Consider the following 17,198-nt stretch of genomic DNA (forward strand, 5'->3'; position numbering starts at 1 on the left):
AGTGGAAGTCACGGGAGAATTTTGAGCCCTTCCCTGGGCTCAGCTGCTTACTCTGTTCATAAGCTTTAGTAGCTCCTGCCTGGGGCTCTGAGCCAGGTGACCTGGCTTTAAATCCCTGCTGTGTGAACTTAGGCAGGTACCTCCTCTCTCTGGGCTCTTTTCCATCAAGCAGACAGAAAACCTCAACCCCACAAGGTTGCTGTGAGAAGTGGGAAGCTGCTGGTACCCTGGGCTCAGGAAGTGCTTGTTCCTGGTTCTGGAGACTCAGGACATTCCCAGAATCTCCTTAAGCAGAGCCGCTGGGGAGTAGCCCCTATGGCAAGTCACCATGCTCTTGACAGGCAGCATGAGAGCGTGACTCCCATGACCCACCTGTGCTCACTTAAAAAAAAAAAAAAAGCAAACCATGAAAACTGACTACACAAACATTGTAGAAAGATTAGAAAATAGAAGCAGAAAGAAGACGCATTGGCCATCCCACTCTCTGGGGTGAATACTGTTATATTTTCTTCTAGGCCTTTTTCTATGAATATATAGAATATCTATTTTGCCAACGTGGTATCCTACTATGCACACTGTTTTCTTATAATCTGCTTTTGCACTTAACTATATATTGTGAACCTCTTTCCATGTCAACAAATACACGTTTATCTCATCGCTGTGCGTGCTTGTGGAGTATTCCATTGTGTACTGTAGCCTACTTTGCTGATCTAAGCCCCTGTTGCCAGGCATTTGGGTTTGTGTCCATCTGGGATTTTAGTTACAAATCACAGAAACCAATTCTGTCAACTTAAGCACAGAAAGGGATTTACTGAAATGTCATGGAGTGGCTTATGGAATCTTAGGGAGGAGTAAACAGTCGAACCTCAATAAGGGCTAGAAAGGACTTGGCCAGGGACGCTTCAAGAACCAGGGAAGCCTCTCTAGGCACCGCCATCAGAAGGGCTGAATCCAAATATTTCCAGATCCTACTGTGGCTCCTTTCCATGTGGCCTGGCCTGGGTCTCATGCCTGCCCCTAGCCAAGGGCAGGGCCAGGCATCTTGACTTGGCAGACCCCCTGAGATTACCCTGTGCAATGGGTGATGGGCTGTTCCCTAGAGAAAAACATGAGATTCATCACCAAAATAAGGGACCTGCAGGCTGCACAGGCAAAAACAGCAGGACTGTTTACAGTTTGCTTTGATTTCTTCAGTATTATACAGAGAGTTATGAAGAGCATACTTAACCATCCTCCTTTTCACTTTTGTCCAATTATGTCCTCAGAATAACTTCTAGAATGTCTCTGTCTCAAAGCCACTTTGCAGTTCCCCAAGCCCCAGGCTCCCCCGCCAGGCCCGTGCGGCTGTCTCCCTCTCCTCTCCTGTCCCCTGCTGTATTGCTGGGAGGAAATTGTAAAAATGAATATTTTAAAATGTATCCTCCAGGAGGGCCCTTGCAGGTGGAGAAATATCATCCTTTTGGCAACTTAACTCTATTCCATGGATAAAAATAAGTACGACTCAAGATAGGCCGAGAGGAAAGAGGAATTAAGGGATGACTCATCCTCACTGAAGGTAGGAGAGAGCTTCACAAGCCACAGAATCTGAACACCCAAACCTCTCACTGAAGAGCCCTCTCCTTCCCCAGCTGGGGGTCAGTGCGCAGCTGCCAGGCTCATTTTAAGCCTTGTCTGTGCCCTCGCTGAGGATGGAAGTACCGATTGCACCTGCTTCCCTCATAGAAGGGCGTGATGTCGGCTCCTTCCCAGAAAGCTTCATCAACACCCAGCTCCTGGCACTGAGGTCTGCAGAGCCTCACGGCCCTGGGAAGGGGGAAGTGGGGGGCACAGTCCTTTTCTACGTGCCTCCCTTTAAATGACTGGCCATTTGGTCAGACCGGCCAAAGGCGTTGGGAAGAAAAGCAAAAATGGAAAATCTGATTTAAAGGCAGCATCCAAGATGTGATTCTCAGTTCCATTCCCTCTGCTTTGAGGAGGTGACCCCACTGTGGTTTGAGAAAGTGCCAGAGATGAATGGGCCAGCTTCCCCCAGCGTTTCCCCTGGGGGCCTGTCCTTGCAAGTATGGTCATTGGTCATGTGGCACAGAGATGCTCAGCCCTCTGTGACTAATGCTTAATTACACCCTACTGGAGGAGGGGGTGCTGATTCTATTTTTCGTATCTGAAAATATCAGTTTGGTTTCCTATATTTGGAGCACGATTTTGTTCCTGCTCAGCCTGTCTGTTAAGTCGGAGCTTCTCAAACTTGAACATGCACAGGAATCACCTGGGAGCTTGTTAAAATCCAGGTTCATGTTCAGCGGCTGTAGCATGGAGCCTGAGATTCTGCCTTTTTTTTTTTTTTTTTCCTGAGACAGGGTCTTGTTCTGTCACCCAGGCTGGAGTGCAGTGGGGCCATCACAGCTCACTGCAACCTCCATCTCTGGGGCTCGAGCAGTCCTTCCATCTGGCCTCCCGAATAGCTGAAACTACAGGTGTGTGCCGCCACATCCAGCTAATTTTTTTCTCTTGCTATGTTTCTCAAGTTGGTCTCAGACTCCTGGGCTCAAGCAATTCTTCCGCCTTAGCCTCCCAAAGTGCTAGGATGGCAGGCATGAGCCACTGTGCCCGGCCACATTCTGCTTTTCTTTAACAAGCTCCCGGGAGATGCTGATGCTGCCAGTCCTTGGACCCCACTTTGAGTAGCAAGACCCCAGTTGGTGGCCACTGCCTTGGTTTCTGCCTTTTCTTTGCATTCCTGGAGCTGTAACTGCTCCAGAGTGGCGTAGAGGGGCTCCGGTGTTGGGATGGCATCTATAGATACTTTGAATGCAGCGCAACCTACCTTAAAACAGGTGTGCCTACCGCCTGTGTCAACAGCTCTCCTTTCTTCAGGACAGCCAGGATAAGACAGGAGCAGGCTGCTGGTGGCTTAGAACAGTGGCGTCCAGTAGGGTCACCCCATGTGGATCTGGAATACTTAAAATGTGGCGAGTGCAATGGAGGAACTGAACTTTTAATTTCATTTCCTTTTTTTTTTTTTTTAATTGAGCAGAGTCTCGCTCTGTCGCCAGGCTGGAGTGCAGTGGTGCAATCTCGGCTTACTGCAACTTCTGCCTCCTGGGTTCAACCGATTCTCCTGCCTCAGCCTCCCGAGTAGCTGGGACTATAGGCATGCACCACCACGCCCAGCTAAATTTTTTTTTTTTTTTTTTTTTTTTTTTTTTGAGACGAAGTCTTGCTCTGTTGCCCAGGCTGGAGTGCAGTGGCTTGATCTCGGCTCACTGCAACCTCTGGCACCCGGGTTCAAGCGATTCTCCTGCCCAAGTAACTGGGATTACAGGCACGTGCCACCACGCCAGGCTAATTTTTGTATTTTTAGTAGAGACAGGGTTTCAGCATCTTGGCCAGGCTGGTCTTGAACTCCTGACCTCATGATCCACCCGTCTCGGCCTCCCAAAGTGCTGGGATTACAAGCGTGAGCCACTGCACCCGGCCTACACCCAGCTAATTTTTGTATTTTTAGTTTCACCTTGTTGGCCAGGATGGTCTCGATCTCCTGACTTCGTGGTCCACCCACCTCAGGCTCCCAAGTGCTGGGATTACAGATGTGAGCCACCGCGCCTGGCCAATTTCATTTCAATTGAATGTAAAGAGCTGTGCATTGCTGCTGGCTGCTGTTTTGGACAGTGCAGAATTAGAACTCAGAAAGCAACTACTCTGCTGATGCCGCGAAGACCTCCATCACCTGCACCACTACATAAATCATCTTAGCAGAAAATATATTGTTTAGGGACTCAAGGATTCCCTTGAACATACCTGGTTATTTTTATACTCATTCCAGCCTCTGTTTTCTGCACAAGCCTCTGGGTTGGGTTTGGTTTTGTGTTTTCTTACTCACGGTCTGCAGCAGGGAATGCAGTGGGTAGGCTGAAGGCAAGAGAGGCACAGGGGCGCGACAGGAGAGAACAACCCGTGTCGGTTTCATACAAGCACAGCCTTTGAAACTGGTGGACCTGTGTTCAGCTCTGCCCTGCCGTTTTCCAGGGCTGTATGGCCTTGGGCAAGCCCCTTAGTTAAGCTCCTCTGAGCCTCTGCTTCTCCATCCATGGAAAAGGAAAGTGGTTTCCAGGGTTAATCGAGCCTCCCCACCCCACCCCTTGTAAGAACTCAGTGCATCCTAGCAGTGATTGTTATGATGTGAACCTCTTTGTAAACTATAAAACCTTGTGTAAATTTGAGGCAAAACACTGCTGTCAAAAACTCTTCTTTTTAAACAAAATGCTCTGAGACTTGGAGGAAACTGTATCAACCAGGCCCAGGAGACAGACCAAAATCTCAAAGCAATAAATCTGAACGTTTTTCTGCTTTTCCCATTGAGCAAGCATTTTGCCATTAGCCCTGAATCTACAGAAATCGGGAAACCGGGATGAAGATTTGTTGACTGTCCAAGGTCTTCCAGGGACCTGTCTGGTGGGGGGGATGCTCGGGCGGGGGCCCAGGGTTGAGGAAGATGCCGAGAGCGTGCCCAGGAATGTTTGAGGTCCAGTTAGTTTTTCCTCTTCATGGAGTACCTGATAAATCCTGTCTACAAAACTTTGGAAGGTGGGCAGGAAAAGATGGCACTCCCATTTATAGAGGAGGGAACTGAGGCCCTAACAGGCTTGCCCAGGTCAAACAGCTGTTCCCGGTCTCTGGGCAGCCTCCACAGAGGCCACTCTACACTCCCTACTGTTCCCCATACCCTTCCTCCACCCCACCCTTGTGTATGACCCCCAAGGCTAGGATGACCATCCCACTCATGACATTTGCTTATGACAGATTTTAACCTGTTGTTCCAACATCATAAGAGTACCCCCTTTGCTCTTAAAGTGCCCCAACTTGGACAGTAAATTTTATGGCCCCCTGGTCTAAGTGAAAACAACGATAACTAAGGTGTTTTTCCCAGAAGCCTTTGGTGCTCTGAGAAATGGTAAAACTCAGCCTGGAAAAACATGCAAATATCCCAGAGATTCTTTCCTTTAGAAACCAAGCTGGAAACTCCCCATTTTCTCACACAGCTCCATGTCGCCTTGCATGCTGCTTCCTGCCTGGACTCCACCCCCAAGGTATGCCTACTAAACTCCTCTCCAGTCCTCCTGGCTGCCCTCAATGCCACCTCCTCCAGGAAGCCTTCCCTGACTTCTCCCTGCCCCTCCTTTGACATAGGCGTTAAAAACTCCTTTGACCTGGGCTCCTACACACCTAGGGCAGACCCAGATATGCATGAGCCTCTCCACCGTAGACTGACCGCTCCCCAATCACAGGACTTTTGTCTTCTCACCTTTGTGTCCTCAGCATGTTATAGATGAAAATAAAGGTCTGTGCTGAAGACTTGGGGATTAACCATGCACCCAGCCTCCCTCCCAGCTGCAGCTGGCTGAGAGTGGACCCACTGAACCAGGCGGGAAAAATGATGAGCGGTTTCACTGCAGGGGTTCTGTGGGTCATCCTGGTCTGGTCCATGGACTGACTGTAGATTCCAGAAAGCAAGGTGGGAAGGGAGGAGAGTTCTTTCCATTAACAGGAAGGTCCCAGAAAGATGGGGTACAAGATGGCTGGTCAAGTGGCCTTTTCTTAGTGCAGTGATCCCCTTTCCACTGGTGATTGCAATGAGATTGTCAGGAATTGCCCAGTTTTCCAATCACAAGTCCCACACCATCCTACAGAGTGTGTGGAAATGGGCCAAGCCCATTTATCCAGTGGAGAAGTCCCCAGGCTAGGGACTGAGCGGCGGTGTAGAGGAAAAGGGGTCACACACATACCCACACTCACACACACATTCACACACATGCACACACACGCTCACACATTCATACAAACATGCATAACCACACACACGTTCACTTACACACATGCACATTCATGCAAACATGCATACTCCCTACATGTTCACTTACATTTCATACACACACGTTCACTTACATGCGCACACACATTCATACACGTTCACATAAAAACACATGCACACACACACATTCATACACACGTTCACATAAACACACATGCAAAACATGCACATTCATATACATACGTTCACAAACATGCACACACATGCATTCATACACACGTTCACACAAACATGCACACATGCATTCATAAACACGTTCACATAAACACACATGCACACACATTCACATAAACATATACACACACATGCACATTCATATACATATTCACCCATACCCACACACTCATATGTTCACTTAAACACATTAACACACACGTGCATTCACATAAACACATTTACATTTACACATGTACATTTACACACACATTCACACGTACACATTCACAATACACGTTCAAACACATATTCACACACACACACACGTTAACATACACTCACATGCATATTCATACACACATATATTCACATATACACACATTCACACGAGTTCAAACACGTACACATTCACGCACACACACGTTCACATAAACACACATGCACATTCATACACATGCACATTCATACCAACGCATACACACACACGTTCACACACATGCACTTTCATACACACACATTCACATAAACACATTCACACACATGCACTTTCATACACATTCACACACATGCACTTTTATACATTCACACCTACATATATATTCACGTTCATATGCACACATACATTCACATACATATGTTCACACACACATTCACACATACACATGCACATTCATACACACACGTTCACACATACATACAAGCACATTCACATACACACATATTTGCACACACACATACACACATTCACACCTTGACTCTCCTCTCTAAGCCTGTGGATTTCCTGGCCAAGCTTGCAGTCATCAGGGGTTGGGGGTGGCTGTCTCTCGGGGGCACCGGCTGCATATCCAGATGGTCCTGTCCTGACTCTCTGGAGGCCCCTCATCAACTGGGCACTTGTTACTCCCTTGGGACTTCCCTGGAGCCCTGGGGTAGGAAGCTCTGCTTTCACCCACAAAATGATCCAGAACCAGGCAATAATTCCATCAGCGGTTCTCAGAGTGTGGAGCCTGCAGCCAGCCCCAGCAGCACCTGGGAGCTTGTTGGGAATGCAGATTCTCAGGCCCCAAGGAGCTGAATCAGCAGCTCTGGGGCAGCCCAGCAGTCAGTGTCTTTGGCAAGCCCTCCAGGTGATTCTGATGCAGCTGCAATGTGGGTCATCTCCCAAGTCACCTGTTCCCCACAGCAAACCCCTCCCTGAGCCTGTTACCCCCCTTACTTACTACAGCCTCTCTATCCCCTGGTGGGTCAGCAGATAATTCTGCAATGATCCAGGTAAGAAAAAGAAAACTGTCCCACCTTTGACCAACAGGAACACCCTCTAATCACGTAATCTTCCACTCAAAAAAAATGTTTTAACTTCACAATGAAATCCTCTCTGTGAAAACTGAAATCCAAAGAAACATCCAAATTCTTCCATCCTCAATTTTTATTCTGCTCAATCTTGACCAGGAAGGCTCCTTAGATGTCAGGACCCCTCCAGGGTCAGGCCCTGCAGCCCCAGCCACCTCCTGGGTCATTTCCTCCATCGCTGGTGTGGTACTTTCACCTCCTCCACTGTTGAATTAACCCTAGCCCAAATTTCCAGAGCATCTGCTCTTCCAAAGTCTGACTCAACAGAGATGAGACTCCCAGCAGCTGCCCGAGGTTAGAAAATACCAGCACACTCCTTTTCCTCTGGCAGTTATCCTAGCAAAATCATGCTCCCAGAACCCAGATAATCCAGACCCACCATGTCCTCCCCATCCGGGGACCAGAGCAAGGACAAAGTGTAAACAGAGCACAGAAAGGAGAAGATGTGGACCTCCGCCGTATCCCCTGGGCCACTTCTCAAAGAGAAAGACCTTTAGGGATAATTCCATCGTCTTGCACAAGTTACAGAATTTCAACTGTGGCTTTCCCAGGTCTTAGGACCTGCATGGACCACCTTCTCCAGGAATCGAGTTCACATGGAGATCACTGGAGATGGAGAGGTCAGGGATGGCCCCTGGGGAGCTGGCATTTGTGACAGTATGTGCAGAGAGCATTCCAGGCAGAGGGAACAGCGAATGCAGAGGCTCAGAGGTAGGAAGTGTTGCATCTGAGGCACAGAAAGGCAGCGAGCAAGTGGGAGGGTGCTGATCTGGGGGTCAAAGGACGTCGGCAGAAGGGGCTCCATCCCTCAGTGCCTGGTGGGCAGGTAAGTATTTGCTATGCTTTGAATGTCCCCTCCAAAACTCATGTCGAAATGCAATTGCCTTTGGATGGTATTAAGAAGTGGAACCTGGCTTATTAAGAGGTAATTAGACCATGAGGGCTCTGCCCTTGTGAATGCATTAATGTTATTATCAGGAAAGTGGGTTGTTCTGAAAGCCGATTCAGCCCTCGCTTGCTTGCTTGCTCGCTCTCTGGCACTCTCCTGCCCTTCTGCCTTTGGCCACAAGCAGACTCAGCACGAAGGCCCTTGCCAGATGCAGGCCCCCAACCTTGGATTTCCCAGCCTCTAGAAATACATTCCTTTTCTTTATAAATTATCCAGTCTGTGGTTTTCTGTTATAGCAACATAAAATGGACTAAGACAGAGTTTAATTTTAATCTGAGAGCAGTAAGCAGCTAGGAAGAGTTTAAAGCAGCGCATGAGATGACCCACTTTACATTTCTGAAAGTTTCCTCCAACTTCTGAGTGGAGAGACCTAGGAATTCTTTTTCCTCTTACATCTGTCTCAGTGGAAAACCATTCTCAGATTCCTAAGCGGAAGCTTCTGAAGCCTGTGCCCCAGGAGTGCTGCGAGGCCCGAGTGCCCTCTGCCCCGTGTGCATGGCCTCTCCTCTGCTTTTGTAGTCCCTGGGTTTTGAGGAGCCTGGGAGACTTCAAGGGCACCAGAAACTTTTCCTCTGACCCTTCTTCCCTGTAGCCGCGGATCAAGCCTCCAGGCTGCTGCCCCCTCTGTTTCCACCACTCCTTTCAAGTGGGCTCAGCTGCGCTTTTGAAAAATAGAAGCTGCTTCCCAAGATGGCCCTGCTCCTTCTCTGGCACATGCGCAACGGAGGCTGTTTGTGGCGCCTGGGGCCTTCTTTTCATTCTTCTTTGAAACCTTCAGGATTTGTGGCAGGTATGAAGTCAGGGAGTTCTGGGTGTCTCAAAAGCACATATTGCTGAAACATAACATTGTCTACCTTCACCGCTCCTCTGTGGGTAACTCCAAGCAGACCATCGAGTGCTCTGCACCTGCCCAGGTTCTACCTAAGTCTGCCTGGCTGGGTCCCCTTCTGCTGTGTCATTCTCCGTGTGCTTCCTGAAGGGTCCTGACTCCACATGGTTCCCCACCTATGATCACCACGTGGTCTGGACACCTCCCCTGTCCACAGCTCACCTGATCACCAAGGGACCGCCCCAAGCCTTGACTGGTGCCACCAACCATAGCTCTCAGGGTCCTCCCAGGGGTCATGGAGCCATTTGGATCCCTAGTATCTCCCGATCCCCTTAGCCTATCTTCGGAGCAGTCAGGAACTATCTGCCTCCTCTTCCCTTTCATCTCTGTGTCCACATGTCCCACCTGTCTCGTGAGAAATCGCTCCTTCCCTCCAGCCCAGTCAGCATGTCTGCCTTCATCATGCTCTCATTTTCCACGGCTCCAGTGTTTTAAACCAGCGTTTCAAGGCAGTTCGCTTGAGGCCGGGAGTCCAAGGCTGCAGTGAGCTGTGATTGTGCCATAGCAAGCCCAGCCTGGGCAACAGAGTAAGACCCTGTCTCAAATAAAATAAAATAGGCTGGGCATAGTGGCTCACAACCATAATCCCAGCACTTTGGGAGGCCGAGGTGGGCGGATCCCCTGAGGTCAGGAGTTTGAGACAAGCCTGGTCAACATGGTGAAACCCCGTCTCTACTAAACATACAAAAATTAGCTGGGTGCGGTAGCAGGCGCCTGTAATCCCAGCTACTTGGGACGCTGAGGTGGGAGGCTCTCTTGAGCCCAGGAGGCAGGGGTAGGAGGATCACTTGAGCCTGGGAGGCAGAGATTGCAGTGAGCTGAAGTTGCACCACTGTACTCCAGCCTGGGTGACAGTGAGACCTTGTCTCAAAAAGAAAAAAAAAAATCCTCTGCATTTTCTGTCTTAATGTATACAATACTACTTATAACCGCTTAGCTCCTATCTAATCAGGACGCTCACACTTTTTTGTCTGATCATTATGAAGCCCTCTTCTACCCATTTGTGGTAAAAACCTCTGAAGTGCACAACCAAGATCAGAGATGATGAAATAAAGCCTCTCAGATGCAAGCTGAGATATGCCTCTCCCTTGTTTGGGTGACTAGCTCATCCCAGTTTGGGTTTTCCTGCTTGTAGGACCGATGCATCCTCGGTCAGTCCTGAGCAGAACAGGGTGGCTGACCCCCCTGACGCTGTTCCCTCCTTGGCCCTGGACCCCGTTCAAAACACAGCAGACAAGCAGAGCAGAATTCAGGGCAGATCACCCGGCACCATCTGCCTGTGCCTGACACTCACCGTGGGAAAGGCCCCAAATGTCAAACTCTTTTTTGTGGCTTGTGTGTGGAACTTTGCCGTCTATATATTTTCTCCATCTTGGCTGTGCATCCAAATCACTGGAGAGCTGGTAAAAATGTCCCTCCTTCCCCCAACCAACCGGGGGTTGGCCCTAAACATTGGTCTCCTTCAAAGGCCCCAGGTGACTAGTGGGCAGCCAGGCTGGGTAACCAGGGCCTCTGTACTCGTGATGCTGACAATAAAGCTGTCCGTCTGGCAGAGTCCCGGGGGCATTTACTGACCCCAAGAAACAAATCTCTCTCCCAGCCTGGACAGCACGAGAGCCAAGCCAAGGCTGTCATGACCTCTAACATTAATCTATTTTCTGGCTAATCACAGCCACAGCCCATGCCTGTAAATCCAGCCAAAGCCACTCAACATTCCAAGACACGGCGGCATCTGCGGCCACATAGGCCAAAGGCTTCTTCTCTTCTCTCTCTTCAATGATCTCATTGAATCTTGTGGCTTTAAATGTCATGTTTAGACTGGCAACTCCCAGATTTATAATCCATGCCCCCTTCCCTACAGTTCATAGCCCCATACTCACACACACACAACTGCCTCCTTGACACCTCCGTAAGGGTGGCTCTCAGGCATCTTTTTTTTTTTTTTTTTTTTGAGACGGAGTCACCCTGTATCACCCAGGCTGGAGTGCAGTGGCGTGATCCTGGCTCACTGCAACCTCAGCCTTCCGGATTCAAGCGATTCTCCTGCCTTAGCCTCCCGAGTAGCTGGGACTACAGGCACGCGCCACCACGCCCAGCTAATTTTTTGTATTTTTAGTAGAGATGGGGTTTCACTGTGTTAGCCAGGATGGTCTCGATCTCTTGACTTCATAATCCGCCCGCCCCAGCATCCCAAAGTGCTGGGATTACAGGTGTGAGCCACCGCACCCAGCCAGCTCTCAGGCTTCTTAACCTGGCAGACTGGACCGAGGGTTCTCCCAAGTCAGGGCTCCTCCAGCCTCATCTCAGAATGGTGCTACCAGCTACCCAAGCTCAACCCATGGCTGATGCTGGTCTTTCCTCTCACCGCCCATGTCTGACCCATCCGCAAATCCTGTCTGTGGCTCCACTACACTCATACATCTTATCCACATCTGCCCAAGCCCTGCCATCTTACGCCTGGGCCACTGCATTAGCCTCCTGTCTCCCTCCTTCCTCTGTCCATCCCCTAACTCTATTCTCTACCCAGAAACCAGGAAGGTCTTTAAACAAACATCAAAACCAAGCAGCTTTACTGGGATATCATTTACATGCCATAAAATCCACCCACTTCAAAGATGGACAATTCATGTTTTTTTAGTATATGCACAGAGTTGTGCAAGCATCATTATTATCTAATTTTAGAACATTTTATCACCCCAGAAGAAACCCTGTACCCATTAGCAGTCACTCCCCAGCCTCCTCCTACCCGTCTCCCACTGTAGCCCCAGGCAACTGCTAATCTAGTTTCTGTCTCTCTGGATCTGTGGATTCTGGACATTTCACTGAATGAATCACACATTCATTGTCTTTGTGTTTGGCTTTTTCCACTCAGCTTAAGGTTTATAAGGTTTATTATTGCCAGCTAATACCTATCAAATGGATACACCACACTGCTTATCCATTCATTGATGGAAATGTGGGTTGTTTCTGCATCTGGGCTATCAGAAAGGGCTTTTAAAAAACAAGTCACCAGCCGGGTGTGGTGGCTCACTCCTGTAATCCCAGCACTTTGGGAGGCCGAGGTGGGCGGATCACTTGAGGTCAGGAGTTTGAGACCAGCTTGGCCAATATGGTGAAACCCCGTCTCTACTAAAAATACAAAATGTAGCCAGGCGTGGTGACGCACGCCTGTAATCCCAGCTACTTTGGAGGCTGAGGCAGGAGAACTGCTTCAATCCGGGAGGCGGAGGTTGCAGTGAGCCGAGATCACGCCACTGCACTCCACCCTGAGTAACAAGAGCAAGACTCCATCTCAAAAACAAACAAACAAACAAACAAAAAACCAAGTTACACATTGTCACCACCCTGCTTAAAACCTTATAATGGGGCCGGGCGCGGTGGCTCACGCCTGTAATCCCAGCACTTTGGGAGGCCGAGGCGGGTGGATCGCGAGGTCAGGAGATCGAGACCATCCTGGCTAACATGGTGAAACCCTGTCTCTATTAAAAATACAAAAAAATTAGCCAGGCATGGTGGCACACGCCTGTAATCCCAGCTAATCGGGAGGCTGAGGCAGGAGAATTGCTTGATCCCAGAAGGTGGAAGTTGCAGTGAGCCAAGATCGTGCCACTGCATTCCAGCCTGGGTGATAGAGTGAGACTCTGTCTCACCACCCGAATAGCTGGAATTACAGGCCTTATAATGGTTTCACATCATATCTAGAATGAAGTTTGGCTAAGTGCCGTGGCTCACACCTGTGGTCCCAGCTACTGGAGAGGCTAGGGTGGGAGGATGCCTTGAGCCCAGAAGTTCAAGGTTGCAGTGAACTGAGATCATGCCACTGCGCTGCAGCCTGGGTGACAGAGCGAGACCCTCTCTCAATAAATAAATAAATTGAATGAAGTTTGTTGCCATGGCCTGCAAGATTCCGATGTCCTGCACCAGTCTCTGTCACCAAGCTTTTCTCTCCCCATGACTCACTCTGCCTTCTGTGTGTCTCCTGGAGATGCCAAGCTTGTTTCCACCCCAGGCCTTTGCACTGGCTCTCCCCTCTTCTCTGTGCCTGGGATGCGCCTTCCTCAATTCTTCTCATAGCTGGCTGCTTCTTCACATTCCAGGACCAGTGTACATGTCACCTCCCAGCTACACTGCTCATGCCTGCCCGTGGCACTGTGCCACAGTGCTCTGTCTCACCCCTTCACATTTACCTTTCTCTGAAATTACCTTGTGTGTCTGTCATTTCCTTCCTCTGAGTAGAATATTCAGCCCCCAGAGAGGAAGTGCCTTGCCCGTCTTCTATCCTACTGTGTTCCCAGGACTGCGAACAGTCCCTCGAACATAGCAGGTACTTAGTTTGCGGAGAGGGCCACGTGGTCCAGGCATGCTTAAGCAACTCCTGCAGTGGCACCAGAAGCCTGTTTCCCCCAAGTGATCCTTTGTTCTCAAATGCTGGTCCTATTATTGGCTGCCAAGATGTTAAGGTTGGGTTTGGGGGAAATCACCTGCCTCTCTAGGGTCCCAGATGAAAAGGAGAAACAAAAAAAAAAAAAAACAGAGCCAAATGGCCCTTTCCCTGGCGAAACTGGAGTGGAAAATCCTAATTTGATCTGATTCCCTGGAGTGCAGCAGCACCCCCTGCAGGAAGTAAACCCTGGTGAGTTTACCCCAAAGAGACGGGAAGCAGAAGAGAGGATGCTACTAGGAGGCTGGCAGGGGTGTGTGTGTGTGTGTGTGTGTGTGTGTGTCTGTGTGTGTGTATGAGACAGAGAAAGAGAGACAGAGACAGAGACCAGGGGGTTCGAGGCAGTGACCCTGCCCCTGCTTAACGTGTGGCTGCACGCAGGTCAGGCTCCCTCCTCTTCTGGTGGGTGGATGGAGTGGCCTGGAGTGCTTACACCGACACCCTGTGCGCAGGAGGTGGGTGTGGAAATCTGTGGTCCTCTGCCCCCAGGCGGAAGCTGGGATGCGGTAGGGAGTCTGAAGGGTGCTGCAGTGGCCAAATGTCCCTCTCTTCTGATGCCTCCACACTGTCTCAGTGGTAAAGTCCAGGCTTTTCCACAAGCGGACCAGAGCTCCAGCCCAACCTTCCTGCCTCCTCCTCCCTCTTCACATTCCCCTCCGGGTCCCTCTGCTCAAATCCACTGGACTCTGTTCTCGAGACGCTATGGATACTCCATCGGGTTTCACACCCCCGGGCCTTCGCCTCTGCTGTTCTCACCCTCTGGAATGATCTTCCTGGGTGCTATGCCTGGTGATCTCCTGAAGTCAAGGTCTGGCAAGACCTCTGCTCTGGGAAGCCTCTTCTGGGCTCTCCTGATAGTCAGGGGGACCCTCCTCTGTGCACACCTTCAGAGCCCCCCTCGAGAGGAGGGTTGCAGTATCCATCGACTCATCTGGAAGAGCAGACTGTTTTGTTTTCGATGGACGCCGAATCCCCAGGACATAGCATAGTAGTCCTTCAATACACGTGTTGGAAGGATGAATGAACGAGTGCCCACTAACCTCCGAGACCCTCGTGGATGTGGCCGGTGCGTCACTCACCTCGCTGTGGTTCCCATTGGCTGCCAGTTCGCACGTGCCACCCTTGCCCACTGGGAGGCAACAGCGAGGTGCCAAAGAGATCCTGCAGGGCTGCCCCGGCCAGAACCGCCCACTAGGCCCTATCTCTCAAGGCCTTGCCCTGCCTGGGATCTTGGTTTGGGACAAGCCCTTCTGGGAAGGGCACCCTCCAGTGGGAAACCAGCGCTGCTCCACTGCCAGTCCCAGAGCTGACATCTCCCAGAGCTGGGCCCAACATTGATCCTTTTCCCAGAGGCACACTGATCTGACCTCAGTGTCATAAACCCAACCCCACTGTATGCCTTCCTGAGCTTCTAGAATCATCCCCCAAGTCCCACAAGCCCCAGCAGCCCATTTCTTCAGCGCTGGGCAGCAGAGACCAGTAGGGTATCTGTATCTTTAAGAAAAAGCAAGCGTAATAAATAAAAGTTATCTGGGAAAGAAAACTTCCTTTGTTGATTTTCCAGAAGCTTTAGCCCATCAATCTTCCCCTCCTAACCTGCTTTGTGCTCGGCTAGTTTTGCTTCCTATAGAATGGAATTTGGTTTTCTAGTAGCATCTGTCATATGCAGGGTGTCCCCAAACAGTAGCAATAATGAGTTGAAAGTGGCACAGTTGGAAGCCTTCAGAAACCATCGCCAGATGTCAGGCCCTCAGTGGGCCCCTCTAAGGACACTGGGGCCAGAGCACAGGGCAAGGGTTGGGTCGGGCCCACAACTCTGGAAGGTCCCTGGGAGTCATTCATCTGACAGACACTGAGGAGTGCTCACCATGTGCCACGCCCTGCATGGGCACTGGGAAGCCCTCACCTGGCGCTGCCATGGCTGGCTACCAAAGAACAGAATGGGCAGTGGAGGCAGGACCCCACCCCCAACTCAGTTGACTGGGCCATCCCCTGGGAAGCCCGGGAGGCAGGATGGCAGATTTGGACCCAGGTAGACCTGGGTGCCAGAGCTCAGGCTTCTTCATTTGAAAACCAGGCAAGCAGCCTCTGCCTCACAAGGCGGCTTGAGAACAGTGAGAGTGTAAATTACCCCGCCCCAAGTCCAGCACATGGGCGGAGCTCAGCATCCTTTGGATCCCTCAGGCCTAACAAGTGCCCCTGCGCTGGGGGGCTGGTGGGGCTCCGCAAAGGCAGGCACTGCTCACCTCTGGGCTCAGAGTTCTTGCCTAGAGGCTTCTGTAGCTGCCACCCTTGCCTGAGAAAATGCAGGTAGAGCCACCCCGTGGCAACTGGGGGCTTTGAAAGAATGGAAGAGAGCCCCAAGGAACCAAGGCTCCTGGGGATTGACAGGCATTAAAATATGTCCTCAACTCCACCCACCTCTATTTCCAAGGCTCTCCTCCAAGCATGCCACGTGCTGTTCTCCAGAAAAGCCAGGGCCTCTGGTAGCTCCAGCTGCTGAGGGGCTACAGCCTCGCCTTCCCCTCACCAGGCCAGAGCCCGGAGGGTGGGGGTCGGGGAGCTCTTTTACCTCCTTGCTGGAGATGAGGAAATTTGGGCCCAGGGAAGTGCAGGTTCAGAGCAGCACCTGCTGTGCCTGGAGCAAGGCCAATCCCCATAACCCATGCATCTGCGGAGGTGGCCCCCCAACTGCACATGAGGGGAACACGGGCTGGGCTTGCTTTTTAATTTGTCTTACTCTAGATGACAGAGGAACTTTTAGAAAACTTGTGGGATAAGGATGGACGGATGCCCCTCAGCAGTCTCTGGCCTCGTACACGGCTGCCAGCAGAGGTGGACACGAGGCCTCAGTGGCCCTCGACGCCCCTTCTCCAGGAGAGCACAGGGTGTGTGACTTCTCCCCAGCCTCTGGCCCCAGTCCCTTCTTTGTCCCAGTCCCCATCCTGCAATCGCTCTCCGGGTTGGGCCAGGCAAGTGGGCCGCAGAGGCCTGGCTTAGCTTTGGGAACGGAAGCATAGGAAGGGGCGCGGAGAGGCAGGAAGCGGCCTGGGGAGGCTGGGGTGGTCGCGACTACAGACCCTACCGCATAGACGCGCTCAGCCCCTCTGGGCGCTCCGGTGTAGCCAACCCGCTCCTAAGTGCGACCGTGCCGCGAAGCCGGGACCCAGCGACCCCCGCACGGCTCCTTGCCACTGCCCCGTCTCTGCCCCTGGCTGCTCCTGCCCCTCGGCCCTGCCTCCTTGCTTCTTCGCGGCCGCCTCGCAGCCGCCGCCGCTGCCGCTGCCATAGCCGGGCCCGGCTGGCCAACGCGGCCGCCCAGCCCCGGCTCCGCCGCGCAGCTCCCGCGCCACTGCGCCGCCGCGCCCGCCCCTGGCGCTGCTCTCGAGCTTGCTGCTGCCGCCGCCGCCGCCGCTGCCCTGAGTCTGCGCCTGCCACGCCGCGGAGGCCCAGGCGGCCGCGGGCAGGTGGTCCGGGGCCCGAGCAGGCCGGGCGCGGGGGCGCGGGAGCGGGACTGGCTAGGCCGAGCGTCGGCAGAACATGG

The sequence above is a fragment of the Papio anubis genome, chromosome 1 (assembly GCF_008728515.1).
Source record: "Papio anubis isolate 15944 chromosome 1, Panubis1.0, whole genome shotgun sequence".
NCBI classification, from domain to species: Eukaryota; Metazoa; Chordata; class Mammalia; order Primates; family Cercopithecidae; genus Papio; species Papio anubis.